General features: G+C 39.7%; 1 protein-coding gene across 28 annotated transcripts in view; it reads left to right on the forward strand.

The window, feature by feature from the left end:
- The window catches only part of NRIP1 (nuclear receptor interacting protein 1), a 147,197-nt gene that overhangs the window by 41,541 nt on the left and 92,018 nt on the right, over window positions 1-13,638 (forward strand). For 12 of the 28 annotated variants that reach the window (XR_010472904.1, XR_010472895.1, XR_010472898.1 and 9 more), the window contains one exon: window positions 479-592. The gene's annotated coding sequence lies outside the window, so the exon portion shown is untranslated. The other 16 variants (XR_010472902.1, XR_010472896.1, XR_010472893.1 and 13 more) reach the window with 8 other exon arrangements.

A 13,638-nucleotide genomic window follows, 5' to 3' on the forward strand; every position in this document is an offset into this window, starting at 1 on the left:
TATGGACTGGGTTTCTTTCAGTATTTTTCTCTTGGCATTGACCACACGTTACTAATAATATATTTGTAAGGGAAGGTATAATGGGAGGAAGGAGAAGAGTCCCTCTAGCCCTGTGGTTTGTGAGGTTGCATGGGCTCGGGGGGTAGGCTGAAGTTCAGGTACATAGTCCAAATCAAGCAAAACAGGAACTTGGACCAGGTTTGCAAGGTAGCAACTGTTCTGGTTGTTGGCTTCGCTGAAGCAGATACGTGAATGTTTGCATCTACCCCTCTTGCTTTTCCGCCCTCCGTTTTCATGATAGTCTTTTGTGCTCATGTCACCTGGCTGCAGTTAGTAATATAAGAATAAACAGGAAAATTACTTGCAGGTCAATTAGGTCAACTCCTGTTTTCTTTTTTTTCTATCTCTCTCTTTTTTTTTTTTTTTCTTTTGTCTGTATCTGCCTTTGTTTAAAATTACTAATTTTCTTTCTCAGCAGATAGTTTGAGAATCATCCCACCTGTTGCCTACCTGAACCAAGAACCACATCCTGGTGTAGGACTGTGCTGGCTACAGTTCTACTGGAATCCTTGTACTGAGAGAGACCTAACAGGTAAGTAAAAATTAGAGTTTATTCAAAGGGCTCAGGCCCTTCAAATAGTACTATTGCTATCTGCCCTTCTCTGAAAAAAAAAACACCAAAAACCCACAGGAAAAAGCTACGTGCACTCAGATATGATTACAGGGTTTTTTTATCTCGAAACTAATATCTTTCCATTAAGAATCTGTGCCTGTGAATTTTACTTTCAGTATACACGCTTCCCAGCCCCTGTTTTTAAACTCCTTCAGGTAAGTCTATCAGAAAAGCCCTCCTTCCATCTAGCTTTGCTCTTCTCATTCAAATTCAAATGTCTTAAGAAAATACAGAGGAATTTTCTTTGGCAGGAATACTGGAAGAAAATAAACAAGAATAGTCCAAAACAGGATTGACACAACTACCCTGGGCTGGGGTTTTTATTTGTTTCTGATTGTTTTGTTTAGTTTTGCTCTTCAGAATTTTTATTTTCTATGTGTCTTCTGCATTCAGTCTTGTCCCCACTGCAGTGGTAGAGTAAGCAGGCTTGTCTGCAGCTAAAGTTGTACTGCTTTATTCTGCTGGTGTAGTTTAGGCAAACCCTCTACTACCCCTTGCTTCTTCCTAATGCAGGCTGTGTTATATCGATAGGGAGGTGCTTGTACAGTTACTTACAATGCTCAGTAAAGCAAATTAACATATATTATCTGATGTCACATTTATGCAGTAAAACTATTTGTGTACTAAGACTTTTAGTAATATAAAAATTTAACTTTAAAAATAATATTTCAAATAGAACAAAAATGTATACTGGGTAAATGTTAAAAGCAGAAGAGATCTCTGAGTAGCTCACTACTTTATACATTGGTAATAATGAAACTAGCACAGCTTAGAGTAGTGACATGGTTATAAATTTAGAAGGAAAGGGTGGACTAAAATGAAATTATTTGTATAGGTATACATAAATTTGCTATGCAAGGACTTTGACAAACTTCCTCAAAGATTTGTTTAAACTAATGTTTTTTCCTTCAATCCAGGTTAAATCTTTTACTGGCAAGAACCTCAGGCTTTTGTACATCAGTCCTATAGCATAGCCTACCCCATGCAAAATAATGTTTGAAAGTATGGTTTTCTAAGAAAAAAATGAGAAAAATAATTACATTTGTCTGCAACCTGTTAATTATGTCATAATATTGGTGAAAGTTTCAAGTCTTTATTTCGAAAGGACCTTGCTCCTTTTGGTCTTTCTGTCTGACATGAGGTTTCACATAAAAACACAGATTTTTATTGCTTCTGTGTTAAGTGGAAGCTTCTGCATGATCTCATCTGTTGCCGGGCTCTGGTTTGCCATAGTTAAGGACGGAACTATGTGAGGATGCTGCTTTTAAATTCGGAGTTCAGCTTGTGGTAGAAGTTTTTGGTTTACTGGGATCTCAGTTCTCAAGAAAAAAAAATCTCAGTAAACTGCCACCTAAAGTGGGAGTGATTTAAATATTGAATGATATTTTGATAGAAAATGGATGGAAGTAGAAGGATCTTAAAGAGTTATCTCAGAATTTATGTTTCTTTTAGCTTATTCTTCCTCTCTGTAATTCACTCTCACACTCTGGAATTGATCTTTTGTTCCTGCTCTCATTCCTGCTCTCGTTCCCCACAGCACTCCCAGCTTGACTATCAGTACGGACATCATCATCTGTGGAGAATTTTCTAACTTTTTAGTCATAACTGAAAATTTATGTGCCAAGTTCAACTCAATGAATTACATGACAAATCTGCAGCAATGCAGACGCCATGAGGGAGACAGAGAGACTGGCCGTCTGTCTTGCCAAGTATCTCAGCAACCCTCGGACAGAACAAGCTTTCTAATGTGCTGCGTATGTGACAATGAGATGTGCTGACTTTTTTGATATATACGTGTATAAAGTTCCTGTTAAAGATTTTATTTCAGAAGGGGTGTTTGGCGCAGCTGGGCTTATACTGTGCTTACATATCTGTTGGAGATGGGAGAGGGAAGGGAAAACATCGGGGAATTTCAGTAGATTATCAGCCGTGCTGGCGGGTGGTGTGAAGATCAAAAGGAGCAAGTGTACTTCTCACAGCTTTTAAGGTGTGTGCCTGCATGTGTAGGGTATGTTCCATAATGCAAATTAAATAGTTACTAGTTAGCTTTTGCTTATTTACATGGATTGAACTTAGACCTATATGCTATTTTGATATATTTATTCATATTTCAAAACTTTGTGCTATTTTTATGCTGAATATGTAACAGCACCGTGCTTTTATTTCCTGTGTTCACAAGCAAACCTGCTTCTTTGTAAGCAGATGAATTGTTTACTTTTTGGACAGAATAAGAACATACTCTTTGGAAATATATTCTTAGCAAGATCTGGTCTGGCTGAGAGACTGGTGGGTACACATTACACAAACAATGGGCGTTTAAATTTATCACTATGGCTAAAATGGCAGTTGCTGAAATGTGTATAAAAACCTCTGAAAATGCATTAAAGATGACTGATTTTTTTTATTCATATCCCATTTAGGTAGCTGGGTTTTAAATAATAGTGTAATTGTTTCGGCTTTTTTGGTTTCAGTTATTGTTGGTTGAGGAAGTGGAAACAAGATAAAATAATTGGTTATCTTAATTTATGTATTTAGATGTATTTTTTTCCTTTTCCAGAAAAAGATTTTTGAATTAAATATAAACCAATTGATTTTTCATGGATTTCATCTAAGTCATAAGCTTTAAGTCAATGAGATTTTGATTTATTTTTCCAAATAACAAATCAATTTACGTAAAGGTTAGAGTGCAAGTTTTAATTTTAGTCTCAGTTTCCTATGCTTAATATGTTTTCTGACTGAACTCTTGTAGTCTGGGATATTAGTGATGCAGGGCTTGCTCATGGTGACTAGTACGAGCAGTCAGTCACTGGTTGTGCATGACTTCCCTAGCGAAATGTAGCTGGTGGGGGGGGAGGGCACACCCATGGAAGAGCAGAAAAAAAACCCACAACACCAAATAATGAAATTATGCTGGCAAAAAGATTTTAATTCTTACGTTTCTTCATGTCTCTGTCTTCTGTGGAGCTCAGCAGGCACCTCTGGATAGAGTCAGTGGGTCTAGATTCCATAATAGGGTGTTGATGTTTCCACAAAACCAAGCAGATACCAAGCCCTGAAACACTATCTGGATGGAAAAGGGATACGTGTATTTAGCTTTATTCCTTCCCTTTGCATGTAATAAATATTGTTTTCACATAAGGAGGATAAAAATAACATTGCAATTTATGCATCTTGTCTGTAAGTGTCATCAGATTTTACTTTCTGGATTTACATACCCCTTTTTTCCCTTCTTTGCTTTTGACTTTTGTGGCGAGGAGCTAATTTAGAGAAGGTGGTTCTGAAACACTCATCCTGTTTTTCTTAAACATCAGCTGAGTGAATCTTCCTTTGAGCTGCAAAGACATTCCGATATTCAGGATTTTAGCCAAGGCAATGGGGTAAAACTCTTCTGTTGGAAAAAAAAAAAAGGCCAAGAGACTTTTAATGATCAAGCAGAGATGATAGGACCTTGGCATATGAAAAACCCTGATGTAGTAAATCAAAGCAGGCTGTCTTGAGTGTAGTAATATTTTTATGTTAATAAATTAGTGTCATAAGTGATTTGTCAATAAGATGTAGAATATGCTATGAAGGAAGTCAGACAATATTTTTCTTTCATGTAGAAAAATAGGCTGAGGTCATAACAAAATCCTCAACATGGTATTTTCTAAGAAAGATGTTGGTGGTCTGACCCACTGCACAATATTTGCATATTCGAATTCTTATGTGCCTAAGATATCTTATACACCTATGCTAGATTTAACCATTTAGAAGACTTTAATGAGAACTGTTATAGTAAGGAGTCGCACTGCTGTAGCGGAGAATACTCCAGTCCAAGGATGTACAGCACTTCCAAGGCAGTAGAACCAAAGCTTGCTTGAGCAGAGATGTATGTGTGGGTAGGGAGAAGCTCATGACCCATTCCACCATTCCAGCTTTCTTCTCATACAGATGTACTTTACAGCTGCCACTTTCAACAAGAACTGCGTGCTGAAGTAGTGGCGACAGTAACATCTGTCTGTCACCATTCCCTCACACACATACCAAACCATGCCAGTGTATCTCACCAACACAAATTCTCCAAACTCTCATGCTAATGTAGTGCAGACAAGAACTCTTGGCCCACAGCCATGCACAAACCAGATGTGCTGTTTGAAGGGATGTGAGGCACCAGTCCTGAGGAACGAGAGCAGGAAGGAGTTTGAACCTGTATGCCTATGACTGTATTGGGACCAGTACTATTTATTATCTTCACCAGTGACATAGACAGTGGTATCAAGTGCACCCTCAGCAAGTTTGTGGATGACACCAACCTGAGTGATGCAGTTGACACACCTGAGGGACGTGATGCCATCCAGAGAGACCTGGATAAGCCTGGAAGTGAGCCCATGTGAAACCCATGAGGTTCAACAACGCCAAGTGCAAGGTCCTGCACCTGTGTTGGGGCAAGCCTTGGTATCAATACAGGCTGGGGGATGAAGCGATTGATAGCAGCATCCATAGTCAGAAGTACTTGGGGTTACTGATGGATGAAAGATTGGACAGGCAATGTGTACTTGCAGCCCAGAAGGCCAATCCTGTCTTGGGCTGCATGAAAAGGAATGTGGCCAGCAGGTCAAGGGATATCATTCTGCACCTCTGTTTTCGTGAGGCCCCTCCTGGAGTTCTATGTTGAGCTCTGGGGTCCCCAGCACAGGAAAGATACGGACCTGTTGGGGAACGGCCAGACGTGGCCACAAAAATGACCAGAGGAATGGAATACCTGTCCTGTAAGGACAGACTGAGAGAGTTGGGGTTGCTAAGCCTGGAAAAGAGTAGGCTCCAGGGGGACCTTATTGCAGCCTTTCCACACTTAAAAGGGGGCTATAAGGAAGATAGGGACAGACTCCTTAGCAGGGCCTGTTGTGACAGGACAAGCGGTAATGGTTTTAAACTAAAAGGGGGTAGATTTACATTAGATATAAGGAAGAAATTCTTTACAAAGAGGGTGGTGAAACACTGGCACAGGCTGCCCAGAAAGGTGGTAGATGCCCCATCCCTGGAAACATTAAAGGCCAGGCTGGATGGGGCTCTGAGCAACCTGATCTAGTTGCAGATGTCCCTGCTCATTGAAGCGGGGTTGGATTAGATGAGCTTTGAAGGTCCCTTCCAACCTAAACTGTTCTATGATTCTGTGATGGTGTGCTAAAGGGTTCAGACCAGTCTCGTATGACTCTGCTACTAGGCTGGTTGCTCCTGGCAGTGAGGGGCTACTGCCTCCCTCAGCCCCATCTGTGCACTCAGGCAGTAGTACTTCATGGTGGCCACTATGCCAGCCCTCAAAAAAGCCATCCTTCGAGATATACTGCCACTTATTCTCCTGCACATCAACCCTTTCAACTCCAGTTGCCAATAATTCCTTTTTTGCTTGCCTTAGATTTACTTTTTCATCCATAGTCAGTTTACTTCCATACTTTGTCTGAATCTAGAAAACAGATGAAGCAGCTACTCTCTCCCCTGAACTTGGTGCAGTCCAACACACCAGAGACAGGTTTCCTTTTCAAACTACTTTTATATTCCAAATCCATTTTGCTCTACAAATAATCTGCTGTCTTACTTGAGACAACTGCACTTGTAAGGACTCATGGGAGTTACTGTGTCCCTGAGCATGCAGGGCCTTCAATTCACCTAGTCCTTTAACAAACGGTACAAGGTTGGAGAGCTGCCCTCTCTTGTGTGCTACTAGTCCAGCAAAGTAAATGCCTTGGACTTGGCAGGATGAAGGTATCTGTCCAAGGCAAAAAAAGCTCTTCACTGGGGAGATCCAAAGGGACAGGATTTATTCTTGTTCTTTTGACCTGTATTTTTCATAACGGGTACTGTTGTGTAGAGTCTTCCTCCACTGCTGCTTCATGCATACAGAATTACAGGTGGGCAGCCAGTCTGACCATTTGGCACCGCTCTCTGAAGTGATACTAAGCAAAAGCCTTAGGAAGGTCAAAGGCTTATCAAATTAGTGCAACACTGATCTGTTTGTTTTAATTAATTCCTGCTTTTAACAGACTTGGAAATCGCATGTTAGTACCTAATTTAAAAGTGGTATTTGGATGTAATGCTTCTGAAACCTGCTGGGTCAGCAGTAGCAGAAATGGTAGCCTTCTATTAATCTACCTAACAGGTATGATACTGAGAAAAGAGTTTCCATCTTTCTCAACACCCAGACAATTTGGAAGGGTAGAAGGCTGGCTTATTTGCCATATTTTCATGGAAAATTTTTCAGAGGCTGCAATTATCTTGATGCAACAACATAGTCTTCTGTTGGCACTTGTTTTATTACTCATTTGGACAATCTTGTAGATATATGTAAGGTATGTGAATATTAATTTGTCTTATGCCAAGAGGTTTTTAAGCTTCCCTCCTCCACCCCCACCCCACCCCCCATCACTATCAGGTCCTCTGTACCTCTTCTCAAAATCACAAGCATCAAAGAAGAACATGTTTAACCCAGAATCTGTTGTAAGACTAATTGCAACGGTGATGCAGAGATGGAGGTTTTTTTACATGCACTCACCCTCTGCAGTAGTATGTCTACTATAGCTAGGTCTTGGGTTTATGAGAAGCTAGGGGGGATTCTCTCTGCTAGTAACCATGCCTGTCAGCCAGTGCAGCCTGTGTATCCACCAGCACTGGGCTGGTAGATGGCTGTCCCATTTGCAGCACGATGAAAGCAAATACATACCGCATGTACCATTCACATGAATATACCAGCTGCCTTATCTTCACATTATCCTCTGTATTGCTAATCTGGGATAAAACCTTCTTCTGTAGTAGTAAATCAGGTTCTCTGCAGTTTGGACCCATTTTTTAATGGGTTAGCCAGAGCACGTCAGCCAGTGACTCAGAAGCAGGTCTTTGAGGCAGAACCTGAGTGCATCCTTTTGTGCATCATACTGTACATTTTCAGACCCACATCGGTATTGTGCCCTGCGATTGTAATTTCTTCTTGTGGGTTTCTGATTTCAGGTCGTGATTCCTGGGCAGATGCTTATTCCTATCTCTGGCTGCTGACCCTTGGTTTGACTTTCTGGTTCCTGATTTTTGGCTATGAACATTCATCTCCTTTCCAAGTTTTGGACACGGGCCCTAACCTTTGGGCTGAATAGCCCATGCTCTAGTCTGTAATCCTAGAAGGCCACCAGGTCATCTGTAGTAGACCATACTATAATTTTTTCGATAACAAATGAAGTCTAGCAGATAAGTTGTTTAGTTTGGTTGGTTGGTTGTTGTTTTTCGTTTTTGTTTTTTAAATGACAATTTCAGCTATTTATTTGTAACCCTGCATTTTATTAGTATTTTTCTAGATTGCTACATGTGAAATTTTCCATTAGTTATTATATTGTGCTTAATGGCCATTCTTTCTTTGGGGAGAATATAACCGTACTTCAGCCAGTGGAGTGGGTGAACAGAACTGTTAGCATATACACAAATTTCAGTTGGCTATAAGCTCAATAAATTGCATTGGGAAAGGCAATAGTGTCAGATTATTATGAACTTCCATTTAATTTTTATATGAAATATTATAAAAATTATCGGTATACTGTACACATGGTCTGCTTTTTCTTCTGAGAATTCATAATGTGATTCTATCACACATGACCAAAGAGTGTAAACATACACTCAAACATAGTCACTCAGATCTGTTATAGTCTCATAACTGAAACTCAGTGAAAATATGAGATATAAAGTTGAGAAAGTATGAAGGAAAATTTCCAGATGAAAGAGGAAGAACTGAAGCTTATAATACCTGTTAATGTTCAGGTTGAAGAAGGGTCAGGTTGCTTTAGCAGGAGAATTAATGGAGAATGAATACAAAGCTGAGTTGTAAAACGAACTGAAGTTAATACTTATTCAGCTATAAGTAACACAGAATAGGCAGTAATGAGGCTCTGAGGGAAAAAAAGCCCTGCTTTTATATATACATGTATGTTACATCATTTACACACAAAGATTCTGTAACTTAGACATTTATATAAACATGCTCAACAGAAGATAAAAATCACAAGAGCTGGGTGGATTTTATTTAATTTTGCTCATCAGCAATTCAGGGGTAAAAAGCTCCATGTTGATGCAATGGTTTTGGTTTGTAATACTTTGATGGAGTTACATATCTAAAATCAGATTAATATATGATCCATCTGTCCTGCTTCTATTTCAAAACATGTGACAGTTGTCAGTTGAGGCAAAGTATACTTGTTATTTTACTTCAGCCTAAAAGCACTGGTGAGGCTGCACCTGGAATCCTGTGTTCTGTTTTGGGCCTCTCACTACAAGAAAGACGTTGAGGTGCTGGAGAGAGTGCAGAGGAGGCAATGAAGCTGGTGAGGGGCCTGGAGCACAAGTCTGATGAGAAGCAGCTGAGGGAGCTGGGGCTGTTTAGCCTGGAGAAAAGGAGGCTGAGGGGAGACCTTATCGCTGTCTACAGCTACCTGAAAGGAGGTTATATGTTGGTCTCTTCTCCCAAGTAGCAAGTGATAGGACAAGAGGAAATGGCCTCAAGTTGCACCAAGGAAGGTTCAGATTGGGTATTAGGAAATGTTTCTTCACAGAAAGGGTTGTCAGGCATTGGAACAGGCTGCCCGGGGAAGTGGTGGAGTCACCATTCCTGGAGGTGTTTATAAGATCCATAGATGAGCTTCCTAAGGGCATGGTTTAGTGGCACTTGGCAGTGTTAGGTTTGTGTGGAGCTTCCTTAATTTTAGAGCTTAAATCAAGACCTACTGATATGGAGACACTTAGATTAACTTTTTTTTTATTAAAGTATATAAACATGCTTGCTAAACCCATCTCCTTCTGCCCTTTACTAGAGTAATTTTCATGGAAATGCATATTTTTTTTTCTGAAGTAGGCCAGCTCAAATATGGGATAGCGGAATGTTTGTGGAATTCAGAGGATGGTGGAAGAAGCAAGTTTTGTGTATTACTTTGGTGTATCTCTTCCAAATCTGTCACATACGTTAATATGATTTTACATCCTTTGGTTAACTATCAGTTCAGGGAAGAAAATGTGGTGAAAAGAAAACAAATGACTTCTTCAATTTGTTGTTCAGTTAATATTTGTTAGTACAAAAAGCTAAAGCAGAATACTGGGGCGTAGCTTTTTATTTAAACTGTGAATTTTTACTTGGTGTAAAGCTCTTTAATAGAACTGCCCATGAACTCCTGTGACATTCACCATCTGTAATGACATCCATCTTCTTTTTTTCAAAATGAATTAAAAATGGAAAGTATTTCCAGCACTTCTTGCTAAGTACCAAGAAGTCAGATCCCTTGGTACCACAGAAGTCCTTTATTCTTTAGAGAGGTAGTTTCCATTATTCATATTGGGTAGCATTCCATTTAAAGTCCCACTATCTACTTAAAAAAACAGATATTAATAAGAGATATTACTGGAGTGCTGTCTTTTAATTTGATATTGCTTGATCCAGTTGTTTTAAAATTTCAAAGAATAAAGCTTCCATTACCTTACATCACAGAGATTTTTATAGGCAAGTACATCTAATTCTTGTCTACTTTCTCTTGATAGCCAATTGCCTTTCTTAAATTTTCACCATTTACTTCTAGGTTAATCCCCTTGCTTTAAATAATTTCTCTGATTCCTTGATATTCCTACATTGCAGTTAGCTATATATAGATATTCTTCATACTACCCCCATCCACTAAGCTGGTGAGTAGCCAAATAATACATACTTAGCACTTTTAATTTTATTTCATAAATCAATCATTGTAGCTCCAAAATCAGTTGCATTTTTTTTCTTAAACCATCATTCAATGCAAAGAGTCCATTATGCATGTCTGTGAATAATAGATTAATTGTGTGGTTTAAATTCATAAACAATGCTGCACAATTAACTTCATAAAATTACTCACTTCGAAAGTAGTACAACTACAATTTCTAGAATAGTAGCTATACGATGACAGCACCGAGCTAAACGTTGTCACTCTGAATTGTCACCAGTAAAGCAGAGGCCTCTTGAATGTGCAATTATGATAGCAAGAAAGTGTATTCCTTCTTACAGCTTTATTCCTTTAATCACCTTTTTGAAGGTTTTCACCTTATTTTACATTGCCATGCACTAATGGTGTAAGGCAAGATTACTTCAGTGAATGGCTTTATTAATATAAAGAAGCACCAATAAAGCTTTTTATAAAAAACTACTTTAAGAAAAAAACCTCGTTTTCACCATGCTTTACTCCCTATCAGGTTGTTGTGGTTAAAAATAAATAAATAAATAAAAAATACTTCCCTACTGATTTTGCTCTTTTGCTCTTGTCAAATACTGTTCATTTTCTCTTGGAATGGAGGTAGAGATGGAATGAATAGCAGGATCTATAAAAAAAGAAAAGACAAACCAAGAAGAAAAATGTGTATAAGTTGATAACTATTTGTTTCAAGTTAGAAGACTAAACTGAGATGCAGATTCCATAGGCTAGACAGAATGCTTATGTCTCTAATGAAGGTAAAGAAAGTGTTGAAAAAGGCATTGCCCTGCATTCAAATCTGGGAAACAGAGGTGCAAAGAAATGATGCAATTTGTCCAGTATTACAGAAGTCAGCAGGAGAATCAGGGGTGTAAGCTTCCACCTCCCAGTTAAAGCTGATCTACAAGACTGTATTTATTCTATAATCTGTTTTTATGCTCTTATCTATTTAATCTTCCCCCCCTCATACCATTTTTTATAAGTATATCTCCACAGAGAACACCAGCATAAGAAATGTTTCTGCAGATGAACCCTAATGTTTTATAGTAACACTGTATAATCATTAGGTGGGAGGTACTCGGAGTTAAAATGGTGCAAATTACCATTAGGAGCGCGTCATTTTAGCACAGAAAAGTAAGGTTAGTTATCAGCTTACTGCCGCCTTCCCATCCTTCACCATCAACAGCAGCGGCTCCTATGGCCTTATGTAACATTACATATGTTTAGCCAGATTGCCCGCTTCTGCCGGGAGTTGGGCCGGGACACAACAAACACACCCCCTCACGCCCTTCTGCTGTGATGGGGAGGAAAATCCTGAGGAGTTCTGCTTGAGATTTTCCTGTACTGCTTTCTGGGCATGGGAACCCTTGGACTGGGCTCTGTGAGCGCACCTATGTGCTGGCGGGCAAAGCCCAAGGAGGGAGGAGATGGTGGCACTAGTGAAGCTGCACCTGGAATCTTGTGTTCAGTTTTGGGCCCCTCACTACAAGAAAGACACTGAGGTGCTGGAGAGAGTGAAGAGGAGAGTGATGAGGCTGGTGAGGGGCCTGGAGCACAAGTCTGATGAGGAGCGGCTGAGGCAACTGGGGCTGTTTAGCCTGGAGAAAAAGAGGCTGAGGGGAGACCTTATCACTGTTTGCAACTACCTGAAAGGACGTTGTAGCATGGAGGGTGTTGGTCTCTTCTCCCAAGTAGCAAGTGATAGCACAAGAGGAAATGGCCTCAAGTTGCACCAGAGAAGGCTCAGATTGGATATTAGGAAAAAATTCTTCATGGAAAGGGTTGTGAAGCCCTGGAACAGGCTCCCCAGTGAAGTGGTAGGGTCACCATCCCTGAAGGTGTTTAAAAGGCATATAGATGAGGCTCTTAAGGGCATGATTTAGTGCTAAAGTTAGATTATGGTTGGACTCAATGATCTTAATGGTCTCTTCCAACCAAAAGGATTCTATGATCACCCACCTCCCTTCCTGTGGCCAGGCTCCTGCAGCCTCCCCTGTGCAAGGCAGTGCCGGGGAGCCACTGGCTCTGCTGGCTCTTTTTCTCAGTGATGCTGGTAAGAAAAAGCTGTCAGCTGGCTCCTTCCTTAGCTTGCCTCATGCCTCTCTGGTTCATATTTCTCTGTTACTCTGCTCCGAATAGGGATAGGTGAGCACTGCCCTCCCATCACCTGGACATTCGCACACAAGGGATGCATGGTCAAAACCAGCATCTTACAGCCATCCTTAACCTTTGCTGTGTAAAAATAAAGTGCAGAGAGGTTATCCCACAGCTACAGTATGGAAATACACTAATATGAAAGCCTAGAAGTGGAATTAATGGATCGGGTACCCTACTACTCGAAGTAAAACACAGGCACTGTTTAGTGTCATGTACTGCTTATTTCACAGGTTATTTGTTTAAACTGAAGATTCCACCCCTGCCTAATTGTACTGTATGTGAAACTCCAAATCTGCTACAGCTCCAGATTTATAAAAGAGTATTATATAGGATAGACGCCTATTAATTTTACAGTCTAATTTCTGATTAGATTTTACAGCACCTCTGACGAACTGCATAGATTTTACCCATTAAAAATGATGACAATTCAGTTCTGTCGTTTTAAGTGGAATTAAACTCAGTATTGCCAAGTATGATAATATGTTATGAAAAAATGAACCAACACTTATTAAAGAAAAAAAAAAAGGTAATCCCAGCACCATGTTGCTTCTGTATAGGAAAATTTCACTTGCTGAGGCAGTGGAACTGTTACCTGTTAGTGCAAGCAAGAGTCCGTGGATCTGACAGCTGAAATCAACAGAAATTGTCCATTCAGGCTGAGCAGGTTAAGTAATGTTTTCTAGCGCATCTGTCTAATGTGTCTGCTGGCAATTAAGAGAGCCTGCTAGAGATGGTTAAGGGAACACTCCAAGTAAACTGTGTTCTGTCCAAAACCAGTTTTGTTAAAAATTAAAATCCTCTACACTGTCTATGCCTCATTTTAGAGGAAACTAAAAAGGGCTTTTTTTTAAGACGAACACAAGTCGAACACTGAAACAGCCTGTTCTTGACTTTTTTTTTGTAGATACAAACTTAAATAAACGCCCCCAAACCCCAAAATGGAAATGTTGTAATATGAAAATAAAATTTCCATTTTCTTTAGTGTCAATTTTAAATTTGGGGAAGGGGCTTATTCTGATTTGAAACAAAGCCAAATTCTGAAAACAGACATAAAATGACATTCCCACTTGCAGCATGACTTTCCATCTGCAT

This window comes from Columba livia, chromosome 1 (assembly GCF_036013475.1).
Source record: "Columba livia isolate bColLiv1 breed racing homer chromosome 1, bColLiv1.pat.W.v2, whole genome shotgun sequence".
Taxonomy (NCBI): Eukaryota; Metazoa; Chordata; class Aves; order Columbiformes; family Columbidae; genus Columba; species Columba livia.